The 12,136-nt window shown below is 46.0% G+C and overlaps 1 protein-coding gene across 2 annotated transcripts in view; it reads right to left on the bottom strand.

Annotated features, from left to right (window-relative positions):
* The window catches only part of LOC122921271 (uncharacterized protein KIAA1958-like), a 153,802-nt gene that overhangs the window by 25,566 nt on the left and 116,100 nt on the right, over positions 1-12,136 (bottom strand). The gene's annotated exons all lie outside the window — the stretch shown is intronic.

The following is a 12,136-nucleotide window of genomic DNA, read 5'->3' as shown; positions in this document are numbered from 1 at the left end:
GAGGTTGTACTGGTTCCATTTCATAAATTTCAGCTTTCAAAATCTTTTCCACATTCATAATGATTATTAGGCAAAATGTTAAAAAGCCATCCACATGCAGCTTAGACCGAAGCAGATTACATTGAAACACCAGCATGAAATCTAATGGTATTGTGTAAAGCAAATATGTTTTAATACTATTCCACATGACAAAGGGTCATCTCTAGGTAATCAATAAAAGCACTAACACCAAACATGTCAATGCTTTTACTGACTACCTGTACTACAAACATCCAAGTACCAGCAATAAATAAGGCCAAGGTTTTCCGCTGAAGACAGTGATTGGCTGCAGTGGTCACGTGAACCGTAATACACCTCTGCACATCACTGTGCGAGTTAATGTCACTGTGACATGTAGGTGTATGGCATGTGACAGCTGCAGTAAAATAATGCCTTTGGCAGCAGATGCTGTAAGTGTTCCATAATTTTTTTTGATCTCACACCATTTTGGGTGTCCGACACCCAGCACCCCCATGATCAGCTAGATGAAGGGAAGGCCGCGCTCCACGCGAGCATAGCCTTCTCTTGTTTGTGTACCTGCTGTCTGTAGACAGCGCAGTAGCGAGCAGGTGTAACTACAAGCCGTCCCATTCTTTTCAATGGGACGGCTTGTTCCTATAAACTTGAATAGGAACAAGCTGTCCCATTGAAATGAATGGTACGGCTTGTAATTACACCTGCTTATCGCTGCAACGGCGAGCAAGTAAACAAACAAATAACAGCTGTAGCCTTCCCTTCATCCAGCCGGACCCCCGCTGATCTGATATTGATTACCTATCCTGAGGAAAGGTCATCAATATTAAAATCCCAGAAAACCCCTTTAAGTTTTCATGTCTGGCTAAATCGTCATCTTTTTACATAATTGGTACCACAATTCTGTGTGGATTAATTTCTTAATATTACTATACAGTGGTCAGAGCGCACTAGAGCGAGCTTAGTAGCTACATACCATGGCTGTAGAGTTGGAGTCGAAGCTAGTTTTGGGCGGAGTTGGAAGAAATGTACCAACTACGACATCAACTTTAAAAAAATACTCTCTCTTATTAATATAGTTAGGGCTCTTTCACACCTGCGTTCTTTTCTTCCGGCATAGAGTTCCGTCGTCGGGGCTCTATGCCGGAAGAATCCTGATCAGTTTTATCCTAATGCATTCTGAATGGAGAGAAATCCATTCAGGATGCATCAGGATGTCTTCAGTTCCGGAACGGAACGTTTTTTGGCCGGAGAAAATACCGCAGCATGCCCCGCTTTTTGCTCCGGCCAAAAATCCTGAAGACTTGCCGCAAGGCCGGATCTGGAATTAATGCCCATTGAAAGGCATTGATTCGGATCCGGCCTTAAGCTAAACGTCGTTTCGGCGCATTGCCGGATCCAACGTTTAGCTTTTTCTGAATGGTTACCACGGCTGCCGGGACGCTAAAGTCCTGGCAGCCATGGTAAAGTGTATTGGGGAGCGGGGGAGCAGCATACTTACCGTCCGTGCGGCTCCCGGGGCGCTCCAGAGTGACGTCAGGGCGCCCCACGCGCATGGATGACGTGATCACATGGCACGTCATTCATGCGCATGCGGCATCTCTGACGTCATTCTGGAGCGCCCCGGGAGCCGCACGGACTGTAAGTATACCGCTCCCCCGGTCCCCACTACTACTATGGCAACGAGGACTTTAATAGCGTCCTGGCTGCCATAGTAACACTGAAAGCATTTTGAAGACGGATCCGTCTTCAAATGCTTTCAGTTCACTTGCGTTTTTCTGGATCCGGCGTGTAATTCCGGCAAGTGGAGTACACGCCGGATCCGGACAACGCAAGTGTGAAAGAGGCCTTAATTAGTACTTTATTTGTTAACTTTCATACACATTTAGAAACGTTAAAGGAATGGCAACTTTCTGGTTACTGTTGACCAATGTGTTTTTAAGATGATTATATGACAGTTACTAATATAGTCTTTATTGAAATTCTTCACCATTTTCTATGTTTCATAAGGTATGCCCCTGTGTTGACAAAATCTTTTGTGCTGTCCATATAGAGGTCCTGTCCATAAAATGGCTGCTGATGGAGAGTCATATGACCAGACAGATCACCTCTATGTGCTGCCTCCTCCATTCAAATACACTGCACCTGCTGTCTGCACTTGTTTTGTTGGAAGTTTAGTGCAGATGCAGTGTGGCATCACATGGAGGTAATTTGTCTGGTCACATGACCCTCCATCAGAAGCCATTCTATGGACAGGTCCTCTATGTGGACATTAGGTATCTTCATGCTGCTCCAAGGCCCTCAGTTACAATACCTGAAACTGTGCTGCACATGCTCAGTAGTGAAGACCAGGGGAGGAAGTTCACTACTGGGCATGCCTGCAGTCTGCCTGCATCTTGGAACTTTCACATTAGCGTTCGGGGTTCCGCTTGTGAGTTCCGTTTGAAGGCTCTCACAAGCAGCCCCGTCCGATCCGTCCAGCCCTAATGCATTCTGAGTGGATGCGGATCCGCTCAGAATGCATCAGTATGGCACCGTCTGTCCTCCACTCCACTCAGCAAGCGGACACCCTAACGCTGCTTGCAGCGTTCGGGTGTCCGCCTGGCCGCGCGGAGGCAAACGGATCTGTCCAGAGTTACAATAGAAGTCAATGGGGGCGGATCCGTTCGAAGGTGACACAATATAGTGCATTTTTCAAACAGATCCGCCTCATTGACTTTCAAAGTCTGGACGGATCCGTCTGAATATAAATCACACTTAGACTTTTTTAGTAAAATATAATGCAAACGGTTCCGTCTGAACAGATACCATAGTTTGCATTATAGGAGCGGATCCGTCTGTACAAATACCAGACGGATCCGCTCCAAATGCAAGTGTGAAAGTAGCCTTAGACAGGTAGACAGAATTAAACGGGCTGTCTGGGAATAAGTAACTTTTCACAGGAGCCTGCAGCCTGCCTCTGCTATGGAAAGAAGGATATTTACCTGCTTTCTGCTGCTCTGGTCCTGCGTGCCGGCACCCATGTCTCTATTTTCTGGTCTGCAGCTTGTTTAATTCATCCCTTGAATGGGCATAATCATGTTCTCATCTGTTGTGCTGCAGCCATTAACTGGCTTTAGTGGTAATTTTTATTTTGTGGATATGTCACCGCTGAAGCCAGTCACTGGCTGCAGTGGAACAGATGATCATGCCTATGCTGGACAGGAAGTAAACAAGTCGCAGACCAGAAGATAGACACACAGGAGCCAATATGCGGGACCGGAGCTGCAGATAGCAGGTAAGTATGGACATTTCCATAGTGAAAGCAGGCTGCCTGTTCCTGTAAAAAGTCATTTATTCCAACCACTTTTTTACAAGTTTATTTTATTCCCACTTGATTCTCAGAATTTCCAGGAAATATATATACAGCTTTTCTAACTTCTTCTAGGGACACACTCATAGGTTTCCTACAATTGATAAGTGTATAACAGTGTTTCCAAGTTTCCAGTAATTAAATGCATAGTGAATTACCTATTAACTGAAAGGAATATAGAAAATGTCAGGAAATTCAGAAATTGTACTTCAATAAATATAGTTTAAGTTTCATCTGAGAAGCCTGATTACTTACATAAGAGTAATAAAACATACAATATTACCATTTATTACTAGATTATTGGCCATTTGGAGTGTGATAAAATGCAGGAGTCAGAGCTATGGCTTACTGACTAACACTACCTGTTGCTGTATCCAAACATACATATGATGAACTTCTCTTTCTGCCACAGCTCCAGCACCACCCTTTAAGTGTCAAAACTAATTTTAGTTTTCCCTTGTCACCACAGTATATGTAAAAAAATGTATATAAGTCTGCAGTTTTCACACTGAACACTAGGCCTAAAAGTTAAAGAGGTTGTCCGGTCCCAAAATCAAAATTCTTTTTATGTGCTCCTAACACGCCTCACCATGCCTACATATGCCCCCAATACCTGTTTTTCATGTCTGAGCTTTCTTTCCCCCCAGGAAGACATCACATTATCCTGGCAGATCTGTTTACTTTCTCCCCTTCTTGTTTTGCTGAATACATAACTTTATTGATACACAAGCCTGGCTGCACTGCACAGTGATGAGTCACAGGCTGGACACGCCCCCCACACTGCTCTGTCTGCAGCAGCCACACCCATTACAACTCCTGTGTCCATCTTTCTGCACAGAGACATGAATCTACTTCTCACCCAGTGTCTAAATCCCATCACTGACCGTCCCCAGAGTGTGATAAACAGCTGGAAGCAGCAAGCACACCCAAACACATCTGTATCTAATCCCATCCTGTGTGATACAGCCTGCTGAGCTGTGTATCTAAACTCATCACCGACCGTCCCCAGGCTCTTCCCTCACCATCTCCAGAGTGTGATAAACAGCTGGAATCAGCAAGCACACCTAAACACATCTGTATCTAATCCTATCCTGTGTTATACAGCCTGCTGAGCTGTGTATCTAAACTCATCACCGACCGTCCACGGGCTCTTCCCTCACCATCTCCAGAGTGTGATAAACAGCTGGAAGCAGCAAGCACACCCAAACACATCTGTATCTAATCCTATCCTGTGTGATACAGCCTGCTGAGCTGTGTATCTAAACTCATCAGCGACCGTCCACGGGCTCTTCCCTCTCCATCTCCAGAGAGTGTGATAAACAGCTGGAAGCAGCAAGCACACCCAAACACATCTGTATCTAATCCTATCCTGTGTGATACAGCCTGCTGAGCTGTGTATCTAAACTCATCACTGACCGTCCCCAGGCTCTTCCCTCACCATCTCCAGAGTGTAATAAACAGCTGGAAGCAGCAAGCACACCCAAACACATCTGTATCTAATCCCATCCTGTGTGATACAGCCTGCTGAGCTGTGTATCTAAACTCATCAGCGACCGTCCACGGGCTCTTCCCTCACCATCTCCAGAGAGTGTGATAAACAGCTGGAAGCAGCAAGCACACCCAAACACATCTGTATCTAATCCTATCCTGTGTGATACAGCCTGCTGAGCTGTGTATCTAAACTCATCACCGACCGTCCACGGGCTCTTCCCTCACCATCTCCAGAGTGTGATAAACAGCTGAAAGCAGCAAGCACACCCAAACACATCTGTATCTAATCCTATCCTGTGTGATACAGCCTGCTGAGCTGTGTATCTAAACTCATCACCGACCGTCCACGGGCTCTTCCCTCACCATCTCCAGAGTGTGATAAACAGCTGGAAGCAGCAAGCACACCCAAACACATCTGTATCTAATCCTATCCTGTGTTATACAGCCTGCTGAGCTGTGTATCTAAACTCATCACCGACCGTCCACGGGCTCTTCCCTCTCCATCCCCAGAGAGTGTGATAAACAGCTGGATGCAGCAAGCACACCCAAACACATCTGTATCTAATCCTATCCTATGTGATACAGCCTGCTGAGCTGTGTATCTAAACTCATCACCGACCGTCCACGGGCTCTTCCCTCACCATCTCCAGAGTGTGATAAACAGCTGGATGCAGCAAGCACACCCAAACACATCTGTATCTAATCCTATCCTGTGAGATACAGCCTGCTGAGCTGTGTATCTAAACTCATCACCGACCGTCCACGGGCTCTTCCCTCTCCATCCCCAGAGTGTGATAAACATCTGGAAGCAGCAAGCACACCCAAACACATCTGTATCTAATCCTATCCTGTGTGATACAGCCTGCTGAGCTGTGTATCTAAACTCATCAGCGACCGTCCACGGGCATTTTCCTCACCATCTCCAGAGAGTGTGATAAACAGCTGGAATCGGCAACAACTTCCAAACACATCTGTATCTAATCCTATCCTGTGTGATACAGCCTGCTGAGCTGTGTATCTAAACTCATCACTGACAGTCCACGGGCTCTTCCCTCACCATCTCCAGAGAGTGTGATAAACAGCTGGAAGCAGCAAGAACTTCCAAACACATCTGTATCTAATCCTAACCTGTATGTGTGCCTTATACAGAGCTTGTTGTGTGCGATACTGCCTGCTGAAGTATGTATTTAATCCCATCTTCTATGATCATTTTGAGGACCAGAATCCATGTTCTGTCTTTACTGAAACTGACATATGGATGTAAAAAACACACTGATGACGTCTATGTGCTTTCCACATTTGTATATCAGTTTTTGCGAAAGATAGAACATGCCCTATTCTGGTCCTCATAATGCAGATCTAAAACCCATAAAACTCAATGGGACTGCAAAAAAAAAAAAAAAAAAAAAGTGAATTGCAGACGGACAGTAACCTTATTTAGTGGAACTTGCAGACCGCAAAACCTAAACCGTGCGTCCATAACAGTGACATCCACAGCGCCCCCATAACAGTGACATCCACAGCGCCCCCATAACAGTGACATCCACAGCGCCCCATAACAGTGACATCCACAGCGCCCCCATAACAGTGACATCCACAGTGCCCCCATAACAGTGACGTCAACAGCGCCCTCATAACAGTGACGTCAACAGCGCCCCCATAACAATGATGTCAACAGTGCCCCCATAACAGTGATGTCAACAGCACCCCCATAACAGTGACATCCACAGTGCGTCCATAACAGTGACATCCACAGTGCCCCCATAAGTGACATCCACAGTGCCCACATAACAGTGACATCTACAGTACCTCCATTCTGCCATGCATTGCCCCCCTTGTGCCATCCAGTGCCCCGGTTTGCCATCCAGTGCCCCCATTGTGCCATCCATTACCCTCTTGTGCCATCCATTGCCCCTTGTGCCATCCAGTGCCCCTATTTGCCATTCAGTGCCCCATTCTGCCATCCATTGTCCCCTTGTGCCATCCAGTGCCCTCTTGTGCCATCCAGTGCCCCATTATGCTCCCAGTGCCTATTGTGCCATCCATTTCCCCATTGTGCCATCCAGTGCCCCATTGTGCCATCCAGTGCCCCCTGTTTGCCATCCAGTTCCGCTCTTGTGCCATCCAGTTCCCTTATTGTGTCATCCAGTGCCCCCTGTTTGCCATCCATTGCCCCTTGTGACAAGCATTGCCCCCTTGTGACATCCAGTGCTCCCATTGTGCCATCCATTTCCCCCTGTTTGCCATCCAAAGTGCCCCCTGGGACATGCACAGCATAGCGATCAGCCTCTGTGGCTGATCGCTATGCTGTCACTCCTGCACAGCGCTTACACCATGCTGTGTAGGAGTCAGTACAGGCTCCACATAGAAGTCTGTACACTGCAGAGAGCGGGCGGCAATCCCACGCATGTGCACTACGATTCAGCATAGTGCGCTTGCGTTGTAAGTGAAGACGGCCAGGCAGAGCTTTCTTTTGCAGGAGGCGGTGACGTCATTCATGACAATCTGTCTCCTGCACAAGAAAGAAAGAGAAGACAGGACGAGAAGAAGAAGACGGAGACTTACCGGAAGACAAGAAGCTATAGAAAAATAAAAAACTTATAGCTCTTGGAACACGACGATGAAAAAATGAAGAAAAACGCTTGGTCAGTAAGGCCCAAAACAGGCTGGTCACTTAGGGGTTAAGTAAAGGACATTGCAGTCTGAAACATCAGCACAACATTTTAAATTCAAGGTAACCACCAACACACACTTTGTGGACAAAAGTTTTATTACACATCAAGCTTCTTTGACATCCCATTCTAAATACATAGGCTTTAATATGGAGTTCCTGCTTTGCAGCTAATTCAGCTTCTGGGAAGCCTTTCACCTTTCTGTCTGTGGGAAGTTTTGCCCATTCATCTAGAAGAGCATTTGTGAGTCAGACACCAATGTTGGACAGGGAGTTGCTTGCAATCTCCCTTCTAGTTCATCTCAAAGGTATTCAATGGAGTTGATGTTAGGGCTCTGTGCGAGCCAGTCAAGTTCTTCTACACCATACTCAACCCACCATGCCTTTATGGACCTTGATTTGTTCCCACAAACTTGAATGCATACAACTGTCCAAAATGTCTTGGATATTCAATAGAACTGAAGGTGGCAATACACATTAGTCTAAAGTTGACAAAAATGAACAATTTCAACTAAAACAGTAGTTTGTTGAAATGAATGATTATTTTAGCTGACAGATGATAGTCCATTGTTGTTTGAAAAGTGGTCGTCCACATTTAATATTTTTGTTTGATAGTCGGACAAAAGATATTTAGTTCAAAGACCTTTAATCCATCGGCCAATTTCATTGAATGTGTATGGGCAATTTGAACAACTCTAACGGCAAATACAGTTGCATGAAAAAGTATGTGAACCCTTTGGAATGATATGGATTTCTGCACAAATTGGTCATAAAATGTGATCTGATCTTCATCTAAGTCACAACAATAGACAATCACAGTCTGCTTAAACTAATAAACACACAAAGAATTAAATGTTACCATGTTTTTATTGAACACAGCTTGTAAACATTCACAGTGGAGGTGGAAAAAGTCTGTGAACCCTTGGATTTAATAACTTGTTGAACCTCGTTTGGCAGCAATAACTTCAACCAAACGTTTCCTGTAGTTGCAGATCAGACGTGCACAATGGTCAGGAGTAATTCTTGACCATTCCTCTTTACAGAACTGTTTCAGTTCAGCAATATTCTTGGGATGTCTGGTGTGAATCACTTTCTTGAGGTCATGCCACAGCATCTCAATCGAGTTGAGGTCAGGACTCTGACTGGGCCACTCCAGAAGGCGTATTTTTTTCTGTTTAAGCCATTCTGTTATTGATTTACTTCTATGCTTTGGGTCGTTGTCCTGTTTCAACAGCCATCTTCTGTTGAGCTTCAGCTGGTGGACAGATGGCCTTAAGTTCTTCTGCAAAATGTCTTGATAAACTTGGGAATTCATTTTTCCTTCGATTATAGCAATCCGTCCAGGCCCTGACGCAGCCATGCAGCCCCAAACCATGATGCCCCCACCACCATACTTCACAGTTGGGATGAGGTTTTGATGTTGGTGTGCTGTGCCTCTTTTTCTCCACACATAGTGTTGTGTATTTCTTCCAAACAACTCAACTTTGGTTTCATCTGTCCACAGAATATTTTGCCAGTACTGCTGTGGAACATCCAGGTGCTCTTGTGCAAACTGTAAACGTGCAGCAATGTTTTTTTTTTGGGACAGCAGTGGCTTCCTCTGTGGTATACTCCCATGAAATCCATTCTTGTTTAGTGTTTTACGTATCGTAGATTCGCTAACAGGGATATTAGCATATGCCAGAGACGTTTGAAAGTCTACAGCTGACACTCTAGGATTCTTCTTCACCTCATTGAGCAATCTGTGCTGTGCTCTTGCAGTCATTTTTACAGGATGGCCACTCCTAGGGAGAGTAGCAGCAGTGCTGAACTTTCTCCATTTATAGACAATTTGTCTTACCATCTACTGATGATCAGCAAGGCATTTGGAGATACTTTTATATCCATTTCCAGCTTTATGCAAGTCAACAATTCTTAATTGTAGGTCTTCAGAGAGCTCTTTTGTGCGAGGCATCATTCACATCAGGCAATGCTTCTTGTGAAAAGCAAACCCAGATGTGGTGTGCATTTTTTATAGAGCAGGGCAGCTGTAACCAACACCTCCAATCTCATCTCATTGATTGGACTCCAGTTGGTTGACACCTCACTCCAATTAGCTCTTGGAGATGTCATTAGTCTAGGGGTTCACATACTTTTCCCACCTGCACTGTGAATGCTTACATGGTGTGTTCAATAAAAACATGGTAACATTTAATTCTTTGTGTGTTATTAGTTTAAGCAGACTGTGATTGTCTATTGTTCTGACTTAGATGAAGATCAGATCACATTTTATGACCAATTTGTGCAGAAATCCATATAATTCCAAAGGGTTCACATACCTTTTCTTGCAACTGTATGTACTAAAATGTGTATGGCTCTGTCTGTGAAACAAACGTTCAACGAGTGTTTGTTTGGTCAAATGGTTATCATCTATCAACCAACTTCTATGTATTGCCAGCTTAAGCGGCCTAGGCCAGCCCCTGAAAAACAAGCCCACAACATTATCCCTCTTCCACCAAACTTTGTTCTGTGGCATTCGCCAAACCCAGACTCCCAGATATAGAATATATGTTGGACAGAGAATGCTTTACACCTCTCTGTCCAACACTTGGCATTGTGCTTGGTGATGTAAGGCTTGCATGCAGCTGATCGGTCTTGGAATCTCATGCCATGAATCTCCTAGCATAAAGTTTTTGTGCTGATGTTAATGGTAGATGAGGTTTTGAACTCTGTAGTTACTGGGTCAGTAAAGCCTGTACCTTGGCACTCGGTGAACCTGCTTTGTAACTTTACATGGTTTGCCAATTTGTGGCTGAGTTGCTGGTTCCTAAACACTTCAACGTTACAATAAGGCTAGTTTCACACTTGCGGCAGGACGGATCCGACATGCTGTTCACCATGTCGGATCCGTCCTGCGGCTATTTCGCCGTGCCCGCGGACCGCCGCTCCGTCCCCATTGACTATAATGGGGACGGGGGCGGAGCTCCGGCACAGCACGGCGGTGCACGGAGAAAGCCGCCGGACTAAAAAGCCTGACATGCAGTAATTTTAGTCCGGCGGCCTTTCTCCGTGCACCGCCGTGCTGCGCCGGAGCTCCGCCCCGTCCCCATTATAGTCAATGGGGACGGAGCGGCGGTCCGCGGGCACGGCGAAATAGCCGCAGGACGGATCCGACATGGTGAACAGCCTGTCGGATCCGTCCTGCCGCAAGTGTGAAAGTACCCTAATACAGTGGAATATCTAGGAGGGAAGAAATTTCACAAACTTGTATGGGTATCATCTTATTAAACGCTTAAAGGGGTTGTCTCATCTGAGACAATATCACTAGGATATGCCCTCATTGTCTGATAGGTCCCCACTGGAACCTGCAACTATATTGAGTACAGAGCAGGCCAAAGTGGTGGCTGGAGGACTCCGGTCCGGCCACCACAAAGCGCTCTCCCCATAGAAGTGAATGGGAGCACACTGCGCATGACCAGCCACTGCTCCTATGCACTTCCATGTGCCCGACAGAAATAGTTGAGCTAGCACTCGGCTATCTTTGGCTGCCGCATAGAAGTGCCTAGGCATCAGAAACAACAGGCACCCGATGGCTCTGGTGCTCACTCCGCTCTGGAGTAGATGCCATCTTTAACCCCTTCACGCATTATCACGTATGTGTACACCATAATGAGTAAGGAGATCTATGGAGCGGGCCTCTGCAGCGGGCCCGCTCCATACTTGGTGGGTACCAGCTGTATCATACAGCAGGCACCTGTCCGCACTGACAGGAGATTTCATCTCTGGTATGGACCAAAAAGGAGTGGGCATAGCGGATACTAAAAGCTGTTGGTCTGTGCCCCCTGGCATTTCCTCATGGGCATGGCTGGCAAAATACTCACTCCTCCAGGAGCTCTGTGTTGCCAGTGGTCTGTGACAGGCGGTATCTCTGTGCTCCCTCCCAGCGGGCTTGTCTCAAGCTGTAGGTCTCTTCAGGCCATCTCCGCCTTCTGCTCACTAGTGCCTGCCCCTTTCCCCATTTCTTTAAGGGCCTATGCATGGCCTGTCTCCAGCCAATTGTTGCTTTACCTGAATTATTTATGGCACCTTTTCCAGTGGATTTGTGCCTGATAAATAAGGGACTTTTCTAGAGCCTGCAAAGTAATTTCTGTCCTCTGACCCTCCATGTCTGACCTTTGCTTGTTCATCGCATAAACCCTGTGCTGCCTGCCTTGACCTACTGACCCTATACAATAGTAAAAGGGCAAAGACCAGGTGGGCCACTCAGATAACGCTTTTAGGAGTAGCCCTTAATCAAATTTGTTCAGTGATATAGTGCAGTGGTGGCGAACCTATGGCACGGGTGCCAGAGGCGGCACTCAGAGCCCTCTCTGTGAGCACCCACACCTTGGAAAAAGTCTAAGGCGTACCAGTATGCCTTAGACTTTTTCTGCCATTCATCATCGCATGGCGCACTATGAACAGCACAGGCAGCACATTGGATGTAGGCAGGCTATTATCACTAAATGATAAAGTACATGGAAGATATACTATATTGGACTGTAGTGTTCAGGTTAAATTGCCGTGTTGGCACTTTGTGATAAATAAATGGGTTTTAGGTTGCGGTTTGGGCACTCGGTCTCTAAAAGGCT

The sequence above is a fragment of the Bufo gargarizans genome, chromosome 1, assembly GCF_014858855.1.
Source record: "Bufo gargarizans isolate SCDJY-AF-19 chromosome 1, ASM1485885v1, whole genome shotgun sequence".
NCBI lineage: Eukaryota > Metazoa > Chordata > Amphibia > Anura > Bufonidae > Bufo > Bufo gargarizans.
The sequence above is the reverse complement of the archived record's forward strand: the minus strand, read 5'-3'. Positions and strand labels throughout refer to the sequence as shown.